Genomic DNA, 21,549 nt, shown 5'->3' with positions numbered 1-21,549 from the left:
TTCAAGATCCAACTTCTTCCAACCACTGCATCAATAGCAGAAATTTAAACATTCCACTTTCCAACCCTAAGAGACATTGTCATGGTGTGTTTCAGTGTAAAATATTATAATTAATTAGATGTTTATAACTTATATTCATTAATAACAAAAACTTCCTCAGTTCTTTGTTATTGTAGAATAAGGTTTACTTTACCTTAACTTATTCACCTTCATCCCTCTCCTATGCACTTCATTTATTGTACATTTAGTAATTGTAGTTACCCTTGATTACTATTTTGTTAATAAATACATATTTATTAGAATTGTGTCTTCCTTGTGTTGATAATACAGAAAAAGGCTCTACAAGTCTCACGATCTCATTATAATAATATAATATATATATAATAAACTCCTCATTTGTATTTTTTAATTAACAATTTTTTATTGTTAATTATTTTGACAGTGGAAATCTGTCTGGTGCCCCTTTTAAAAGGACTTATTTATCGGTTAGTTCTACATTAATTGGTACCCTTGTGCGAGGCTAAAATATCGATATTAATATCAATACCAAAATATTGATTTGAATATTTGATAAATCCAATTATTCACTACATTATTAAAAACCTGAATGACTCTACTGCTGCCACAATGCTGTCCATGATGCTCAGTGGGGGAAGAGCAGGGAGGTTTCTCCTGAAGTCCACTAACATCTCCACTGTTTAGAGCGTGTTGAGCTCCAGGTTGTTGTGACTGCACCAGACAGCCAATTCCTTAACCTCCAGTCTGTAAGCAGACTCATCACCGTCCTGAATGAGGCCAATAAGTGTGGTCTGCAAACATGTAACCAATTCCTCTCTCTATTCCTGCACGCTTGCTCCTCATCTACATATGAAATAAGGAATTTGAGTGTGCAAAAGGTGTGATATGTATGTGAACAGCCCATATGGCTTTATTCTTTGAGCGAGAAAGATCTCAAAAGCACTTGTGGTGCACCACCCAGGAAATGTTTCCTTTGTAACGACATGACATTAAACATCTCTAAGTTGCTGTGCTGTTAAAACAACACAACATCATTGTGTGTCTAAGTCATTGTGGTGTTAACACTATGCAATGTTACACAAATTATCCACAAGAGAGGGTCACACACTACACCATTTGACAACAGCTGCGTCCCAAATGGCACACTATGCACTTATGCACTATGTACTTATGCACTTACACACTCAACAGTATGCTGTGTTGTCCCAATTGGAACACTAATGTTTTTTTATTATTATTATTAAGCAGAAATTCAAATTGTTTCCCAGATTATGTTTGATAGTTGCCAAATTAGTGAAGTAAATGACCAAACTACCAAATAATTCCTGCCCTGAGTATAACCACATTCGCTATCGGGAGGCGCTATAAAAACACTCTTGTAGGAGAATACTGCTTTCACAGTCTAAAATAAATAAAGTAGTCCAACATGAGCATCCGAAAGCTCAACCCCTCCCACTACATGAGCAAAGCAGTGGCCGTTGAGTGCATGAAGTGTCCTCCAGCATTCCACACTTTATTTTACCGGTTGAATAAGTGCATCATTCGGGTAATTAAAGTGCACTTATTATATTTAGAATTTCAGTGTGAATACACTGCTTACACTATTTACACTACAAAATGGCATAGAATAGAGCATAAGTATGTGATTTGGGACACTCCTAACAACTCTGTGACCCAACAACTATGGCTGCATTCCAGTCCAATTTTTTATGTACTTACCTCTCTAGCTTCCCTTCGCCTCGTTCCCTCATTGATTACATCACATAAGTGTCCACTACTGGCGGAGCATTTGAATGGGTTTAAATGGAATCCCCTAAACCCTTGAGCACTTGAGAACTACACTGTTGTGACGTCACAATCGCATTGCATTTGGGGACATTTAGATGCTGGAGTGGACATATGAAGCCGACTCGCTCCCTTGGTCAAAAATTGAGGGTATGTTCATCTAAGCCTCCCTCGCTCACTTACTGAAGTGGAATGCACTTTAAAATGTCAGTGGGGATTCCCCAAAGGAATAAGTGAAGGGAGGTGTGCGAGTGTGAGCCTGATCTGTGCTGAACTAAACCAAGCCAAACCAAACCACTCAATGGAAATAAGGCCAAAAGTATTTTGTGATTTAAGATACACTGCCTAGCCAAAAATAACTGTTTGGATTATAGTAAAACAGTGTCATCTCAGCACTTCTGTTAGTCAAAACAGTTTACTCTTAAACAGTTTAGTTGTTTTTTTATATAAAGTGTTGCATTTACTTTTTCATATTTAGAGTTTGTATATAAAACGAAGGCCTCGACTTAGTTTGCAGTGATTATTATGCGAGCATGTGTATTCATGTATTCAACAGTTTTCAGTACATTTGTTTGATGCAGGCATTATCAGCAAAATTCCTTGATTATTACACTGGAATGAGAGTATAGTTCCTATATTTTTCATTTATTGTTGGTCTTAGCTCACAATGTAACTACATAAGTGTCAAGCTTCAAATAGGAAAAATATTAAAACTCTTGGTCATTTTAAAACAAGATTTTAAAGCTAGATGCTAATGGTCTAATCCGATTCAATGATTTATGCTAAGCTAAGCTAAAAGTTCCACTGCTAGATCCAGGGATTTGGTAATTGGTAAAAAAAAATGGTAAAACTGGCTGTTTATCTCTAGAAGAGTTGTAAAATGAACCATCCAAAAATGCGGTGTTAGCAACACTGTGCTACTTTTATTGCTCATGGCTCCCCCTTGAGGTTAATAAGTGCAACTGTCTGTGTGTTGTGACTTGCTGTATATGCTTCTACATGAACAAACATGCGAGTTTGCTGACTGAGCTCATGTAACCAGAAAAAGCATAAACCTCATTTGGAAATGAATGTCTTTGCTGGCTCTGCCATTGCATTGGTTTTGAGATTTCCATATTGCATAGATTGTTTCATCTTATGGTTAGCTGTTGACTAATTCCACCTAGGCCATGAACATAATATGTGCCATATGCCTTAAAGCAGATCTCATTGTTCTGCTCACAGGCATTTCTATAAATGATTATAATTCCACTGTTAGGGGATGGGCAGGGCTGAATGAAACTATCTGAACACCCAAAGACACAAGTGTGGTTTGGGGTACTGGTGAGGCTGCACTGGTATTTTATCCAGCTAAGGTTTTTAATGCTTATTAAATGAATGGAATAGTTATTCAAAATCTGAATGGATTAGATATAGTCCAGGTATTTTTAATTTTTGGTATAAAAACAATTATTATTTATTCAAATACTCAATGTCACGTGTAAATAAAAGTACAGAGAAGGATCCAATATGCAAGTGAAATTTTAATTAACACTGTCAGAATAAGCCAACAGGGCTACAAATGGAGGGTGAGGACACTGGGATACTGGGGCAGGAACAGAAGGGTGAAACGAAGTACAGCAGTCACTCCTCTAGTCCTGAGCACAATACAGATTCACATAAGCAAACACAACGAACTGACAAAGAGACATAGAAACGTAGCCCAGATATAGGCTCAATAATGAAACTCAGCTGGTGATCAAATCAAACAGCTGAGTGCCGTCATAACACGTGACCAAACAAATACACGTGGAAAAACAAACAACACAAACCCATGTGACAAAACAGATACTCCGGGAAAGCGCACAAACCTGCAACCGTGACAGTACCCCTCCTCTTAAGAGCACCTCCTGGTGCTCCCAGAAGAGCTTACCTGGCGATTGAATTCATCGATAAGAGAGTGATCCAATATGTCCTTAGCCGGAACCCAACTTCTCTCTTCTGGACCGTAACCTTCCCAGTCCACCAAGTACTGAAATTCTCGCCCCCTCCGTCTTGAATCCAGAATTCGCTTAACCGAATAAACGGTCTCCGAATCGACGAGACGCGGCGGGGGAGGGACCGGCGTGGGTGGATTAATGGCCGTATGAAAAACGGGCTTTAATTTGGAAACATGAAACACGGGATGTATTCTCCTGTACGCTGGAGGAAGTTTGAGGCGGACTGCCACCGGACTAATGATCTTGATGACAGTGAATGGGCCAATAAATTTAGGTGCAAGTTTTATTACACACGGAACGCAATGGAATATTCTTGGTTGAAAGCCACACTTTTTGACTGATGACGTAAACGGGAGGCTTAGACCGGTGGCGATCGGCTTTAGCCTTGGTGCGTGCACCCACTTGGAGGAGGGTCTGTCTGGCCCTGTTCCAAGTGCGTCGGCACCTCTGGACAAAGGCGTGAGCGGAGGGGACCGCGACTTCGAATTCCAGACTGGGAAAAACTGGTGGCTGGTAACCTAAACTACACTGAAACGGAGAAAGGCCCGTGGCTGACACTGGCAATGAGTTGTGTGCGTACTCCACCCATGGGAGCTGCTGACTCCAAGAGGTGGGATTCTGGGAAACCAAACAACGTATCATACGCTCGAGATCTTGGTTGGCCCTTTCAGTCTGTCCGTTACTCTGAGGATGAAAACCAGAAGAAAGACTTACAGACGCCCCCAATAAACGACAAAATTCTCTCCAAAATTTAGAGACAAACTGAGGCCCCCTGTCAGAAACCACGTCCGTCGGGAGGGTAATTTGGGCAGAGGGATAAAGTAAGTAGCCTTCGAGAACCGGTCCACCACGGTCAAAACAGCCGTATTGCCACCAGATGGTGGGAGACCTGTGACAAAATCTAGCGAAATGTGCGACCAGGGTCTCGAAGGCACTGACAGAGGATGGAGTCCAGCGGGAGGTCGATTAGAAGTCTTAGAAACAGCACAAACAGAACAGGCCAAAACAAACTCACGTATATCCCGTGCCATAGCTGGCCACCAGAATCGCTGTTTAACCAAAAATATAGTACGACTCACCCCAGGATGACAAGCCACTTTGGAAGAATGTCCCCATCGAATGACGTCAGACCGAATCTCCTCCGGCACAAACAAGCGGCTAGGTGGGCATCCGGTCGGGGGCGTTACCCCATCCAGGGCTGTGCGAACCCTGCTCTCGATCTCCCATGTCACCGCAGAAATACAAATCCTCTGAGGAACGATGGGCTCAAGAGACGTATTGCGCTCGGAAAAATCAAAAAGACGGGATAACGCATCGGGTTTGATGTTCTTAGAACCCGGTCGATAAGAGATGGTAAAGTCGAATCGTCCAAAAAATAATGCCCACCGAGCCTGCCTGGAGCTAAGTCGTTTGGCAGACTTGATGTATTCAAGGTTCTTATGATCCGTCCAAACGATAAAGGGAACCCCCGAACCCTCCAACCAATGACGCCACTCCTCCAAAGCGAGTTTGACAGCCAACAACTCCCTATTACCAATGTCGTAATTACATTCTGCGGGAGATAATCGGTGTGAAAAAAACGCGCAAGGATGAATTCTGTCGTCCGAGGATGCACGCTGGGACAGGATAGCGCCCACCCCCACCTCTGACGCGTCAACCTCCACCACAAACTGCCGGGAGGGATCAGGAGTCACCAGAATGGGGGCTGAAACAAAGCGGCCCTTTAATTTTGTGAATGCAGCCTGTGCTGCACTCGACCACCTAAAGGAAGTTTTGGAGGAGGTTAAGGATGTCAGAGGGGCAGCGAGCTGGCTGAAATTGCGAATAAAACACCGGTAAAAATTGGCGAAGCCCAGAAATCTCTGCAGGGCCTTACGAGACTCCGGAATTGGCCAATTCACCACAGCCTGAATCTTCTCTGGATCCATGCGCACCCCCTCGACCGACACAATGTGTCCTAGAAAAGGAACAGACTGTGCATGGAACACGCATTTCTCCGCCTTGACAAAAAGCCCATTCTCTAGCAGCCTCTGAAGCACTCGCCTAACGTGCTGCACATGTTCCTGGAGAGAACGGGAAAAAATCAGAATGTCATCCAGGTAGACATAAATAAACTGATCTATCATGTCTCGCAACACATCATTAACGAGTGCTTGGAAAACTGCGGGGGCGTTGGAAAACCCAAATGGGAGAACACAATATTCAAAATGACCACTGGGGGTATTAAATGCAGTTTTCCATTCATGACCCTGCTTAATGCGAACCAAATGATATGCGTTGCGGAGATCTAATTTCGTGAAAAAAGATGCCCCTTGCAGACGCTCGAACGCTGAAGACATCAGTGGCAAAGGATATGTATTCTTCACCGTGATGTTGTTCAGCCCTCGATAATCTATGCAAGGTCGAAGAGACCCATCTTTCTTTTTCACGAAAAAGAACCCCGCCCCCGCCTGTGAAGAAGGGCGAATGATCTTAGCCGCTAGAGAATCAAAAATGTATTTCTCCATGGCCTCCCTCTCAGGAATAGAAAGAGAGTATAGTTTGCCTTTAGGCGGAGATGTACCTGGCAATAAGTCTATAGCACAGTCATAGGGACGATGAGGAGGCAGAGAAGCAGCCTGAGACTTACTGAACACTCTCTTCAGGTCGAGGTACTCACTGGGCACGTTTGACAGGTCCATGCGCTCCTCCTGAAACACAGAAGAGGACACAGCAGAATGAGCAGACAAAAGACAAGACTCATGACAGTTCTCGCTCCACGAAAATATAGTATTAAGACCCCAGTTAATGTGAGGCTTATGGAGGACCAGCCAAGGATGACCTAAAACCACCGGTGTGTTAGAACAGTCTGTTAAAAAAAAGGATATATCTTCAACATGATTTCCGGACGTGATCATCTTTATGGGTTTAGTGGAGTGAGTGATAGTGGGAAGGGAAAGTCCGCTGAGGGCGCGTACAGCAATGGGTTGTGAAAGGGCGATAACCGGAAGTTTGAAACTGAAAGCGAAACTGGAATCAATGAAATTCCCCTCTGCCCCGGAATCAACAAGGGCATGGGTGTTCTGGCTTCCGGAACCCCATGATAAAGTGACGGGCAATAAGGTAGCCGCCGCAGAGGGTTTATCCAGATTAATTTCACCCATCAGTAACCTCTTACCTACTGATGGGTGTTGTCTTTTACTGGACAAGAAACCACACGATGTCCCGCGCCACCACAGTAAAGGCAGAGTCCCTCCTCTCTCCGCCGGCGCTTCTCCTGCACGGACAAGCGGGATCTGCCCACCTGCATCGGTTCCGGGTCAACGCTTCCCACTTCCGACGCCGCAGCCAAAGCCGGAGGACCAGAGACCGGCTTCAAAAACCTGACCTGCTGCCTGCGGTTCTCTCGGCGAAGCAATCTGGCATCCACCCGAACCGCCAGATCCAAAAGTCTTTGGAAGATCTACAGTATAGATCTCGTCCTGAAGACGCTCGGATAGTCCATGCAGGAACATGTCCCACTGCGCCTCCTCATTCCAGCCGCACTCAGCCGCCAAGGTCCGAAACTCAATTGAGTAGTCCGCCACGCTCCGATTCCCCTGACGGAGTTCGGCGAGGATTCGGGCGGCCTCTCTCCCGGAAGCGGCCCGATCAAAAACTTTCTTTAGCTCTTTGGAGAACAGCTCAAAAGTAGAACAGCATGGCAGTTTCTGTTTCCAGGCTGTAGTTCCCCATTGAGCCGCCTTACCCGAAAGGAGAGTGATGACAAAGGCGACCTTAGCCTGCTCCGAGGAGAACAACGACGGTTGCAACGTGATATACAAGGAACACTTGGAAAGAAAGGACCGGCATAGGTGAGGCTCTCCGGAATAGCAGGTTGGAGGAGGAAGGCGAGGTTCAACAAGGCGATTAGTAACCACTGGTGCTAGCAACACTACAGGGGCTGGTGCGGCTTCAGCTTGTGCCGCTCCAGTAACCAGCTGTTGGACCTGAGTGGTGAGCAAAGAGACCTGGCAGACCAGAGCCTGAATCGCCTGAGCGGTGGTAGCTAATGCCTCATCCTGCCGGTCAATCCTGGCGTTACTGAGCGAGACGAACTCGGAGATCTGGGATACACTTGCTGGATCCATGATAAGGTCAGTTCGTTCTGTCACGTGTAAATAAAAGTACAGAGAAGGATCCAATATGCAAGTGAATTAACACTGTCAGAATAAGCCAACAGGGCTACAAATGGAGGGTGAGGACACTGGGATACTGGGGCAGGAACAGAAGGGCGAAACGAGGTCCAGCAGTCACTCCTCTAGTCCTGAGCACAATACAGATTCACATAAGCAAACACAACGAACTGACAAAGAGACATAGAAACGTAGCCCAGATATAGGCTCAATAATGAAACTCAGCTGGTGATCAAATCAAACAGCTGAGTGCCGTCATAACACGTGACCAAACAAATACACGTGGAAAAACAAACAACACAAACCCATGTGACAAAACAGATACTCCGGGAAAGCGCACAAACCTGCAACCGTGACACTCAATTGCACATTGACATGGTTTTCGTAAAATTATTATTTAACGTTAATAAATATTTACATATTCCCTACATCTAAATACCATCAGCTGGTGCATCCTCATCTTGCATCTTCCATCTCCATCCCAAGATAAGAGAGGTTCTTTTGCACAGGGTAAAGCTTGCTCTTTTCCTGGTTGACATGAAACTTTTTTCACTTCTTTTTTCACATATAATGTCTTTAGTATCAAATCAAATCACATTTATTGTCACATCAGCAGCAGCATGTGTACTATGATGAGTGAAAAGCTTAGGTGCTGGCTCCAGACAGTGCACAAAACAGACATACAACAACAAAATACAAGCAAAATACAACAACAGTGCAAAATACAACATTCATTCATTTTCGTTTCAGCTTAGTCCCTTTATTAATCCAGGATCGCCATAGCGGATTGAACCGCCAATTTATCCAGCACGTTTTTTTACACAGTGGATGCCCTTCCAGCTGCAACCCATCTCTGGGAAACATCCACACACACTCATTGGCACACATACACTACGGACAATTCAGCCTACTCAATTCACCTGTGGCACATGTCTTTGGACTGTGGGGGAAACCGGAGCACCCGGAGGAAACCCACCCAAACACAGGGAGAACATGCAAACTCCACACAGAAACGCCAACTGACCCAGCCAAGGCTCGAACTCTGTCAATGTTGACAGTAGTAGGTAGAAGACAATATATAGGTGAACACATACTGTTGGTGGGAAATTATTGTAGGCAATATTGTTTGAAGTATAGATTGGTTAAAGTGCAATGCATGCTACATCTTGATAGTATGTCGTGAGGGGTATAGAAAGAGTTTGTGTGAGGTGTGTTAAGTGTTCGGGGGCTAATGACACTATCTTTACTCCTGTTTTATTCCTGTTTCAACAAAAAAAAGGAGGTTGTAGGATTTAATATAGGCTACGCACAAGCAAACCCACAAGTCTTTTAATTTTTCAGATTAGTGCAGAAAAAATGAATCCCCAAAATATTTTATATTAAGATTATATAGAAACAGTACAATTTATGCCTTAATTAAATCCTACACATGTAACTTATTTAATGGTCTTTTACAGTAGCATCTCACGTTTATCACATCTGCTACCACAAGGTGGAGTCATGACTTCATTCTGATTTTAATGCTTTCTTACAGTACGTTTGTCATTAGCTGTTTTCAAGTATTCTTGCATGAAAGGTATGGTAAAATGGTTATGTTGTATTACAAATAATTTTGTTTTTATTTAGATTGGATATGTTTAGGTTAGGTTAGGTTTGGTAGATATGGCAGGATCGATTCATTCTTTTATGATGTTTATGCCAATATTTTCTCACTATCTGAATGTTGTCATATAAAATCAAGATTTTTCTTTCGTACAAAACTAACAATTTCTTCATATAAATTTTAAATGGTTGCTATGAAATCATCAATGACAATAAAGGACTTAAGGACGTAATGTTGCATTGTTAAGCATTGCTTGGCTACTTTCCTATTTAAATGGGCAACAATATTGTATCTGTACTAATGGCCTAACTAGTTGCACTGTGTCTTTTCTGGCTGCCCATTGACAGCATCATTTCCCAAAGTTGCCCGTCAACATTTCTCAAAACTTTGCCTAGTGTATCATCAGCATTAGCGTGTCGCTATGTGTACTATATAATGCTGCTTTTGGCTGGCATGTTGTACATAAACAAAGTAGATGCCAACCCAGGCTCATTATGAAAATGTACCCCATATACATTTCTGGACAGCACCAAATACGTCCCAGCAGGTTCATTTTTTGCAGTTTTTGTTTTTGCAAATCCACCAGAGACCATTGTGTATAATATTTCACATCTCAAATTTCTCTCATGAGTGCCATTTGCACCTGCTCTTCTCACGTAAATCCTTCAGAGGCCGCTGTCGACTGACTGATCGACCGACTGACCGATCGACTTGTTTTTTAAGACCTTTGATGAAAAAACCCTGGGTTGTGTTTAGTAAGTTCGGGGACTGGAGAATACAATTACTCTTTCTGGATCCTCGTTCATTTGTGGGTATAAGGGTTCACTGGTGCTTGACTCTCCAACACAATATCACAGCAATTCGTAACTTTTTGATTTAGTGGCTTATTCGTATGAATTCGATCTTATTCTTACAATTTAGTATGATTTGCTCATCCCCCAATGACGGTCAGGTTTAGGGGTGGGGTTAGGTGCCATGCCTCTTTTTTAAAATTAGCCACTAAACTGGCAAAACGTAAAATACTTACGTTTTCTCGTGAGATCAGGCTGATCTAAAACAGGACAAAATAAAGTCAAATAAACAACTCAGAGTATGTCTCATTAATAAAGGCGAACAAAATTTAAAAGTAGCATTACTTTTTTTACCTGCATATTGCAGCAACACACTCTTCAGTTGGTGTTAAAAGACTGGTGTCTGGCTGGCCTTCATGAAATAATAATTGTTATTACATTTTTACTAATAAAACATTTTTTCTCAACTGTTTAAATTTGACAGGTTATGTATATTTACAAACATTTTAATATTCAAACCTCAGCCTGTGTTAGACTTGCCACATCAACACTATTGACCACAGCAGTGTTCTTTCCATACTGCATTTTTCTAGGCTCATTTATTTCCACTTCTGCCAGACACGCGCCGCTCAGTACCATTTCACTTTCAGAAGCCTCACACAACTGAAAGAGTCTTTTTTGTTTCTCCGACTTCGTTCGAGATAGAGAGAGAGAGAAAGCTGCCGGCTACTGAAAGGCTGTTTCTCCTGGTCCCAGAGCGAGCTACAACGCAAACAGTGGTGGTCAAGCTGGGTTTATTCTCCTGTCCCTGGGCATTTCTCTGGTCTGGTTCGAAAGAGCAGTTAGTACAGTATATTAGAGGAAGTTTCACTAAAGAGCAACATGGTCGAGCATCGCACATTGTTAAAGATGTCATTCTGACCGTGTGTTTCTGGATGCCGTGGTTCCCTGTCCCCTGCAACAGCATGTCTGTTGTGCAGCTAAGATCGTGGTGAACCACCCCTGTTGTCCCCCGCAAGTCAGATGGCACTCGGGCAGATCTGAGGGTTACAGTGAGGGATCTCCCACTCCTCCATCCAAGCTTCAAATGAAGAAAGCACTCCTTCCTCCTGGATGGTCACCCTCTCACTCAATGACGCTGAGAACCAGATGTCTATCGCTGCATCGGAGAGTGGGCTATTGTTGTCTGAGGAAGATCCAGACCCACAACCTCCCTCTAGGGTGGTAAGCAAGGCTCTGGATGTGGAGGCAGATGTGATGGTCGTGCAACCCGGGCTACTACATGGAGGTGAAAAAGAAGGACAAGCCCTCTAAGCCTCCCATCTCCTTCTTGCCAGAAGTGCACAGTAAGCTCACACAGAACTGGAGGGCACCTTTCTCTGCCCAGTCTGCGTACGCTTCCATCCTCACCACCCCACATTATTGGTCCAGGAACGCCACCACTGGCTAAACCTTTTAAATATGCGTGACGTTGACAAAGTTCGCTTTCTTAACGCACCCATATCCCAGGCCAGCCTGTTTGGCGACACCGTTGGTGAATTCACCCAGGAGTTTACTGCGGTGAAAGAGCAGTCTAGTGCAATGGGTGTGAGGTAAAGCTATACCTTCCAGCTCACAGGATCAGTGCACCTCGCCACAGGCTCTGAGTGTGTTAGAGAATGGCTTCCTTCTCTTGCACTCCACGGGACTGTAAGAATGGGTTTTAACCACAACGGTTCGAACTGTAGTTCTGCTGAGTGACTATAAAGTTATCAGCATGATGGTGAAAAACTGTACATTTCTAGTCAAACCATTCTTCTGCAATCTCATACCAAAAACAGAAATAAGGGCAGTATTAATAGCTAAAATTGTGTTAAGACCTGTTAAGGTTTCGGGTCAACCAAGAAAAGAGCAAGCTCGCCCCTGTACAAAGCATCTCGTTTCTCGTGTTGGAGATGGACTCAATCACCATGAGAGGGAAAGGTGCACCAAGCTGATGCTGACCAGTCTGAAACAGTTTGACAGGAAAACTGTGGTCACACTGAAAACATTTCAGAGGCTCCTGTTGCATGTGGCATGCTCAGCCACAGTCACGCCACTCAGATTGCTCCATTTGAGACTGCTTCTGCATTGGCTTCATGATTATTCACCTTCCTGTCATTTTATTTTCTCTTTTTCCCAAATGATGTTTAACAGAGAAAGGAATTTTTCACAGTATTTTCTAAAATATTTTTTTTAATTGAGAAAGCCTTAATTGTTTCATTATTTTGTTTAATTTTAGTTATTTGTTTTTAATTTTAAGGTCAATACTATTAGCCCTCTTAAGCCTTTTTTTATTGTCTACAGAAAAAACACTGTTATACAATGACTTGCCTAATTACCCTAACTTGCCTAGTTAATCTAATTATGTTTATGGATTTATGATGTCTCTAACCAATAATTATTTTGTTGTAGTTCCCCACCAGCTGTAAAAGACATTCCATTAAACTTAGAGCAACTTTTTGTAACATTTTTAGATATTGTTTATGCTCACATGGCTGCATTATACATTAACTAGAGTTAAAAAGGTGTACTTATATTTTATGACCCCTTTAATTTTACTATACATGCAGGTTCTTTTTTAACACTAGGACACCTGATCACCCTGTGTGTGTATATGTGTGAATTATAAAGCCTAGTCTGCTCAAAAGTATAATCTCTGCTGACCCGTGCCCTATTTGTTTTATCTGGGCTCTTTAACTCTCAATTTCTCATGTGCGACATCTCATACAGCTATCCTGATTGGTCAACCTCTTATTGGTTAACAGATCTAATTCAGCTGCACCAAAGATTCTTAGAATATCCAAGACAAACTACTTGTATAGTTTTGAATGTTGAAAAGTGCAACAGTCAATGTGGCCACTCTTCTGGTACAGGAGCCAATCATTGAATGCTATAGACCCTGTTCCTGGAGATCTACCTACCTGTAGAATTCAGCTCCTATCCTGATAAAACACAACTAAACCAACTGAAGCTGCGGTCACGCTACACGTTTCTCCCTACGCAAACGCAAGCTCGTGCGACAAGTTTCACATTTCGCTGCTTTGCAAAGTTCAAGCTTGGTGAACTCTGACCTGCAAAATCGCATCACATAATTGCATGAGACCAATCGAAGATCAAAACATGACCTCTCTGGACAGGTATTTAAAACAATCGCTCGCTTTTCTCAATGTCTAATCATCTTGTTTAATCCCGCCCCTTTTCACAGTGCCGTACAACAAAATTTCACACACATAAACTCTAGTGTGAACGCAGCATAAAGCTACGGTCACACCGGGCTTTGTGTGTGTGAAATTTTGTCGTGCAGCGCTGCGAAAAGGGGCGGGATTAAACAAGATGATTAGACATTTAAAAAACGAGCGATTGCTCCATGTTTTAAATTTCTGTCCAGAGAGGTCATGTTTTGATCCTCGATTGGTCTCACGCAGTCAAGTGATGCGATTTCGCAGGTCAGGGTTCACCAAGCTTGAACATTGCACTGCAGCAACATGCGAAACTTGACGCATGACCCCGCGTTTCTGGTCTGACGCATTCGCGTGCGTATGAATGGAAGTCTATGGGAAGAAAAGTCAAGTGTGACTGCAGCTTAAGTAGGATCTGAAGGAGCACCTGGTAATTAAAGACAGGTGTGTTTGATCAGGGTTGCAGCTGATCTCTGTAGAAAGGTAGATCTCCAGAATAGGGTTGGGCACCCCTGTAGACTTTTGGTTCTCTGGGAGAGGGGCCAGACATGTGTTTTTACAGAGCTTCACTGAACGCTCTGGGCTCCACAAATGCACTGTAATCTCAGTAAATACTTGACTTAAATCAGAAATGTATCTACATAAAGCTTCAAATCTCTTTTAATTAAACATTTGAAAACAAATGTTTTCTGGTTTTGTAATCAGTATGAAATGAACACCAGGTAAAGTCTATCTTGTCTGAGGAACAGACTCAGGAATAAGTTGAAAATGACTTCAGGAGACTAGTGCTATGGGATGTGCCGTTATTCAGAGGATGTTTTTAGTTGCATAGATTGACTGAATGACATCTGATCATGTCCTCTAGAAACAGCCAATAAAAAAGATTGGTGTCATGATCTTGTTTCCTTAGCTTGGTCAGACAACCTAAAAAAAGGCTTTTTGTTTGATTTGAAATTAAATTACTTGCCTTAAAGGGACTTTGGTAGCACTCACCTCACAAATTCAAGTTATGGCATTCAAGTCATGGCACCCAAGCTTTTCTGGCATCTTTAAAATTAATTGGGAGGCTGTGAGCCACTTGGCTTGTAAATTCCTCTCATTCGCTACGAGTACTCATACAAGTATCTGCGATTACCTTGCAAATTCCCTGATAGAAAAAAATTACAACGGGTAGGCCCACCTTTAGACTGGCATCAGCAACAGGCATCATACACACCCTAATATACATCCAAAATATCTTCAAAATGGAGAAAACTATATGGAAATAAGTACAAATTATTTTGTTGCTGGTGATAATGAGTTTTGTAGACCAATACACTTTTGTAGGTTTTAAGAGTGAAAGGGGATAAAAAAATCATTTGGCTCACCTTATTGCGTGTGTATTTCTATGCCCCTTATTTCCAAATGTCACAATTATATAAACCAGAGGTGTCCAAACTCAGTCCTGGAGAGCTGGTGTCCTGGAGAGTTTAGCTCCAACCCTAATCAAACACACCTGAACCAGCTAATCCAGCTCTTACTCTCTATACTAGAAACTTCCTGGCAGGTGTGTTAAAGCAAGTTGGAGCTAAGCTCAGCAAAACACCGGCCCTTCAGGACCGAGTTTGGACACCCCTGATATAAACACACAAATAGGTTTATAATTTTGACCTATTTCAAAATTATAAACACAAACACAAAAGTAATGAGAGGGTTGTGTATTACACATCCTATGTAAAGATAGGTGTTAGTGTAAGTTGTACTGCCAGGCCAATGCATGAACAAATTTTCAGATGAACAATCCAGACCTGAAAATAGGCATTTTTTAAATATAATAATAAAGACTTTGCTGTCTGAGATTGAAACAAAAGAAAACAAAACATGTATATTGTTATTTATATTTAATTAATCAAAACTGCCAACTTTCACAAACACTCAATGATCATTTTTAATAGTGCATGAAACGTCAGGGCAGCATGAGAATGTTTTGCTGAGAGCAGAGTTTGTGTCGATCCATCAAGGAACAGTCCCCTGCAGAAGATAAAATAAGCTGATTTACTCATTTAATTCACAAGTCATTGACATTCAGATGTTAAATCAGCATGTAAACCTACCAAGGGGTGTTTGTTCATGGCAAACACCTTATCATCCTGTATGACAACTCCATCCAATCCTTTGGGGTTTTCGGTACATTGGATAGAGGTCTAAACATACCAACTGATTTGTTATAAAATGTCATAAAAGTGTTTATTTTAGCTTTATTTCAAACTAAAATAAAATAAAATTTTCATGTAATCTGAGAGACTTCTGTCCTTGCATTGAAAATCCTTTAAAACAAATATTTAGTAAAATATTTCTTCAAAAAGACTGTTACATGATGGACAGATTTAATTTAGGCTTTTATTTACAGAAAAACAATAATCAGTAAAATAATAAAGACCAAATTTGATCTAATGAAATCCTGGGAATAAAAAAACTGAGAAAAAGAAAGACATTTGTGATTTAATTAAAAGATTAGCTCACCCAAATATTAGGCCTATTAGAACTTTTAAAAAATTATAATTTAGAAAATTAGAACTTTGTTCACCTTTATCTTCCATATAAGATCATGATGCATGTTAGTGGTGTCAAAATTAATTGTTTGTTCGATGCAAAAAGATGCAGACTAGAACTATTTGGTATCAGTTCAATAATAGTTCATAACCTGTTATTACTTATCATTTATCACAAATGCACTAAAATCCCCAACTACCTAAAAAGCTGACAAGTGTGCACAATTTAATGCTTGTGAGTTTGCTGGGACAGTCTTTTACTAACACTGAAGGTGCAGTAGTACCAAAGACCCCCTGTTTCATTACTAGGGAGGATCAGAGCAATCACAGCCATCTTGTTGAGCATGTGAACAGCGCTCAAAAAGCAAGCAGGATTTGTTTTCCTTTTGTGCACTCAAAAATATTTTTTGCTTGTTCAAACTACTTATTTAAAATGAGCTGAAATAACACAATTCTTGAGATTTCATTGAAACAACTTAATTTTTTTATGTTCAATCCACATAAATTTGTTAAAAGTGTTTAGTTAACTTAATTTGTGTTGGGACAACATAAATGAATTGTGGAACCCTGCATTTTTACTTTAGTGTATTTGCTCTAAAAGCTTCTGTTGTCTTCTGTGCCTATACTTAAGCTTTGTTTAATACATTTAGTAGGCATGTTTTCTTTTAAGGAAAAATTAAAGGTACTCTTATTATATACCAAGTTGTATTCTTGTGATGTAAAAAATAAAACTTGAAGTATCTTCAATGCATCATGATTTTGCATTAAACTAAATCAATGATATTATAACCGTAACCGGACTGTGAGACCAGCATAGGTTCACACCCCTAGTGTACATTTACTACAGGCAATACAATGCTTGCATTTTGCGCTGCTACTCTAAAAACTGGGACACACCAAAGCGATGGTCAAACGAACATATCGCCTCTCATCGGGTTAACATCGGAGCTCGTTGGCTTGATTCAGCGTGTTGAATTGGTGTCGGCTAAAGAGAAGCTACTGACTGGTTATTCAGCAACGAATCAGAGCATGACTGTGACATAGTGAAGTGACGTAGCAAGTAAACAATTTAAGTCAAGAAGGATAACAAAAAAGCTGGCTGAAATTTCACTACATTTATCAAATATTTGCAAACAATATGAATTATTCGATTATCAGACATGTTTGCAGGAGTGAATCTCTGTGTGGTGAGTGACAGTTACTGTGATAATGGTGCTAAACGCTGCTTTGTTTACGCTTTGTCTCTGTGCGTCGGAAGTTCGGTTTCCCTTTGTGGAATGAGAAAACAGATAGTGCCCTATGCAGAGCATAAAGACACATCCTCTTGTGCAGGTGCAGAACACAGCTTTATTTTCAGTTAGCTTTTGTCTGTTTGGTGTGTTCACATGCAGAATTTTAATCCAAAGTAATGCTACAACGCTAGTTGTTTGCTAGTTGTTTGGTGTCGGCTTGGTGTGTCCTGACCCTAATGTAAGCACACACCCTCTGACCTGACGGGACAGAGAAGACTTGTTTTTACTGTGGGGTTTTTCTGCAGAAAAGTGTTCGACATAAGGAATGTTTTGACAATGTTATTGGTTTCTTTTCTGGACTTGGATGAGAGAGCTCACAGATTTAATTAAAATTTGTGTCTCAGGGGATTGAAACAACATAAGGGTGAGTAATTAATAATATAATTAAAATTTTTGGGTGAACTAATCATTTTAAAAAGACTGAAGGAAAGTCTTCTGTGTTTCAAAAGAAAAAAAGGTGAGAATGATGAAATCATTTTAATGTTGATGTGAACTAACTAAATTGACTAATTGGGTATGACAGAAAGATAATTGTAATTGTAGTTTATATTCTTAAATTCTTCACTCCAATGTTGTTTTACCAAATAAATTAATGGTTGTGATATAATTGAGATGTTTTATGGTTTACACAACAGCAGGACTATTCGATTTTCTGTTTAATAAATTGATAAACATGTTAATGACGCAGCCATTTTGCTGACTTCACGAGGAAGTATGAGAAATGTCTTAATCAAGCACTTTTATAGCAAAGACAAACACCTTAATCTGATCCACTGGTTTGCGGGGGCAACATATGTGTGATCCCTGAAAACAAATACAAAAACAAATGTAATCAGCAGGACGCAAAAGCAAAGTGTGATTTATAATATGTTTTGAACAAAGTTATTTATGAATTCAAACTGAATATTTTATCCTGTCCAGAAAACTCAGACTGTTCAAGTAAAAAATAAACTCCTGCATGTGCTTTATTTCTATATGCGTTTAAACCGAATGCTTTAGTCTACCGTGAAAACCCAAACTGAGCTAGTAAAATAAGTAATGTTAATGTTTGCAACAGCGATCGCTGTTAGGAATCACGAGCCTTGAGGGTTTCTAACTTTTGACTTCCAAACCATAACCATAACTTGAACCATCACACCACAAGTTGTACACACAGTAAATCACATAACGTATCAATGCAGCGTGTGCTGCAAATATTCCAAACTAAACGTAATATTGACAAGGCTTCACTAGGCCTTTGCATTATGCTGAGAATCAAAAGTCCAAAAAAGTAAATGAAGGCAATCAGCAAAATTTGCAGCTAAACAAGGACTGTAACTCTAAAATGTTTCCAATTTACAGTTTCTAAACATGTAACAACATACAACACAATCGATTACAAGAGCCACAGAGCTAACACTAGCATCCAAATAACTTTTGCTAAACCGGAACAAAGTACCGCTGTCATTGTTACACACAACATGATCTTTTCTAATTGCTTAATATTATGCATGCTTTAATATTAATAACAAAATCATAAAATGGGAACAAAAGGAAAAAGTACAATATTTTATGAGCAAATATAATACAGACCATGCTTCTTGTCATTTAACAAACAAAACAGCAAAGTATGGTGGCCGAAAGAGCTAAATTGCAGCATGTTAAGCTCTCTCGGCCAGCGTAGCAGTGCGTCATCAAGTGAAAGTCCTCCATTAAAAACATATAAGTTTAACAAAAGGGTGACTAGCAAATAAATGTTTATTATTAAAATTATTATTAAATATTATTAAAATATTTATCATCATGGACACTTTTCATGGGTTTCTCAGTAGTAGAAGTTGTCATAATCAGGTAAACTTTGAGCACAGTGAATGGGAAATTACAACAATATTTTTTTTTTCAATCCTATTTGCTGAAATAAAAAAAACTCCACTGTGGTGTTAGTAAGACTTTCATAAAAAGCAAAAAATAAATAAAAGTGTGAGACTGATAATGGCAGCCAGAGGAGAGAACAACGTCCAATTTACTTTCCCGCCCATAAATGAAATTTGTTTTTTGTAATTTGATACAAAGATGAAATAATACATACGTAAATACATGTAAATGTTCATGTTTTCTTCTTTTTTATTACAAAATATTTTAAAAACTTTCAAGGATTTAAGATACTGATGACTTAAGATACTGATGAAATGCCTCAGTCTTGTGAAAAGGATCCATTAGAGCTATCTTATCACAGATGTATAAATGTAGTTTATAATAAATGTATATATTTATATGTGACATCAATATATGATAATGTATATCATCAAAACTTTATGTATCTCTTTTTTCTGCCAAGCATCATTAGACACCACAGATGTTGGTTGTTTATTAGTAATTTTAAAGTATGGTCTTATCCTACATCCCTAAAACTAACTATTAAAGAAAACTATAGTAGTTTCTTGAGCTAAAAGTCTTGTTAAATGGTTTGAATAGTGAGGATTGTACCTTAAAATAGTCACCAGACCTTTACTACTAATGTTGTCACAACACAATTATTACATGCCTATTACACAATAATAACAAGCCTATTACAGGCTTTACAAAGAAATTAATAGCAATAAATCAAACAATTAGTGTCATTTAAACAAACTTATCTGTTGCTTGGTCACAATCCAATCACATCTTGTGTCTTGTCTGCTTCAGTCATCCGTAAGTTGCTCTTCTTAAGGTTCTTCTCAAATGATCTTGATGGGATATGAGATTGTCTTTTCAACCGAATGATCCACGTTAAAATTGATTTACGTGATGAGATGCAAAAACGAAACTCAATAACAGGAGGAAACACCCACATGCAAAATGAAAAGACAAAAATCCACTTCTGACTGTTGGTTTCCTCACCACAGAAAACACAACTTTAGATTTAGCGCTTGATTAGCACAATTTCAAGCAGTGGTTAAAAATGAAATTAATTTTGTGCATCATTGATTGATTGATTGTAGTAAAATTGCATGCATATCCTGTGTAATTCATACTTGTTTTACTTTAAGTAGCTTATCTATTCATGTTCTGTGTAAATTATGAGGTACGATCAGGTGCTATGAGGCCTCAGGTGCCGGATTTAAATAAAATTTCTCTTATCAATACGTACATAAAACACCTGCATATACACCTATAGTTATTGGATGTTTAAAACAATATATGTATAAAACTTGCGGAAATATATAGGAAATATAAACTTTATGCACGCGTACACCAGTGATGGGTGGTGAGGTTTGTGGCTGGTGAGGCACTAACTCTTTCCGTGTCAGATTTTCAAATATATGCACCCAATATATTTGCCAACTACCGATTGTGTTACATATATCATATCAGCATTCTTTCTATACACATGGCAGGCACATATTGAGCCAAGGAAGAAAATGTAAAATATATAGCTATTCAATGTGCCTTCCAAAAAAAACCCAGGGTGGATGCCACAGATAGCCTATACAAGCGACCAAGAATCACAGTGGATGCACCCATTCTTTCAATCAATCACTAACACACACACAAAGGATGCACACCGATCTTATCTTTACTTGTAAATTAAGTCTTGAAGTGACTTGAATTACTTAAAATGATCAAGTTATCTTTTGTCCTGTCTTTGAAGCAAGCCCTTTAGCTCCAGCATTGGTCATCCATTATTTGTTCACGTTATAATTGAAAGTCCGATATTGAGAAATGTTTGAGCTGAGATATTAAATCCATGATTTTTGCAGTCAGTCAGAGCAAAATATAAAATAACAAGCTGTAACTGAACAGGAAATATATCAAATACAGTGATTTTGCATATAACATGATTGAAATTGTTTGTTTCATACAGAAATTGAATTTATAGACAAATATTTATTTTATCATTAGTATACATCACATGATGGCAGGTAAGGATGATTTAAGGTGAGGTACTGCCTCTATGGTGCATACACATAGATCATGTGCTTATACGAGTATAGGTAGGTTTGTATGCATCAATTTTATATGTATGTGCATGTGTCAATGTAGGTGTTTATGCAGGGATAGAGTTTATATGTCTAAGCGAGTGTATGTGGGGTGGCGACGCAGTGGCACAGTCAGTAGTGCTGTCGCCTCACAGCACAGCTGGGACAGTTGGCATTTCTGTGAGGAATTTGCATGTTCTCCCTGCGATCGCGTGAGTTTTCTCTGGGTGCTCTAGATTCTCCCATAGTCCAAACACA

The 21,549-nt window shown here is 40.1% G+C and overlaps 1 protein-coding gene and 1 long non-coding RNA gene across 2 annotated transcripts in view; both read right to left on the bottom strand.

Moving 5' to 3' along the window:
* ddx52 (DEAD (Asp-Glu-Ala-Asp) box polypeptide 52) overlaps window positions 1-21,549 on the bottom strand; it is a 55,574-nt gene that overhangs the window by 17,091 nt on the left and 16,934 nt on the right. The gene's annotated exons all lie outside the window — the stretch shown is intronic.
* Window positions 15,448-20,096, bottom strand: LOC130214434 (uncharacterized). Its single transcript, XR_008835617.1, has 3 exons — window positions 18,113-20,096; window positions 15,624-15,713; window positions 15,448-15,540 (listed from the first exon to the last, which is right to left on the bottom strand). It is a non-coding gene; the product is annotated as an uncharacterized LOC130214434 (long non-coding RNA).

Source organism: Danio aesculapii, chromosome 21 (genome assembly GCF_903798145.1).
Source record: "Danio aesculapii chromosome 21, fDanAes4.1, whole genome shotgun sequence".
NCBI lineage: Eukaryota > Metazoa > Chordata > Actinopteri > Cypriniformes > Danionidae > Danio > Danio aesculapii.
Note: the sequence above shows the minus strand (reverse complement) of the source record. Positions and strands in the feature narration are given on the sequence as shown.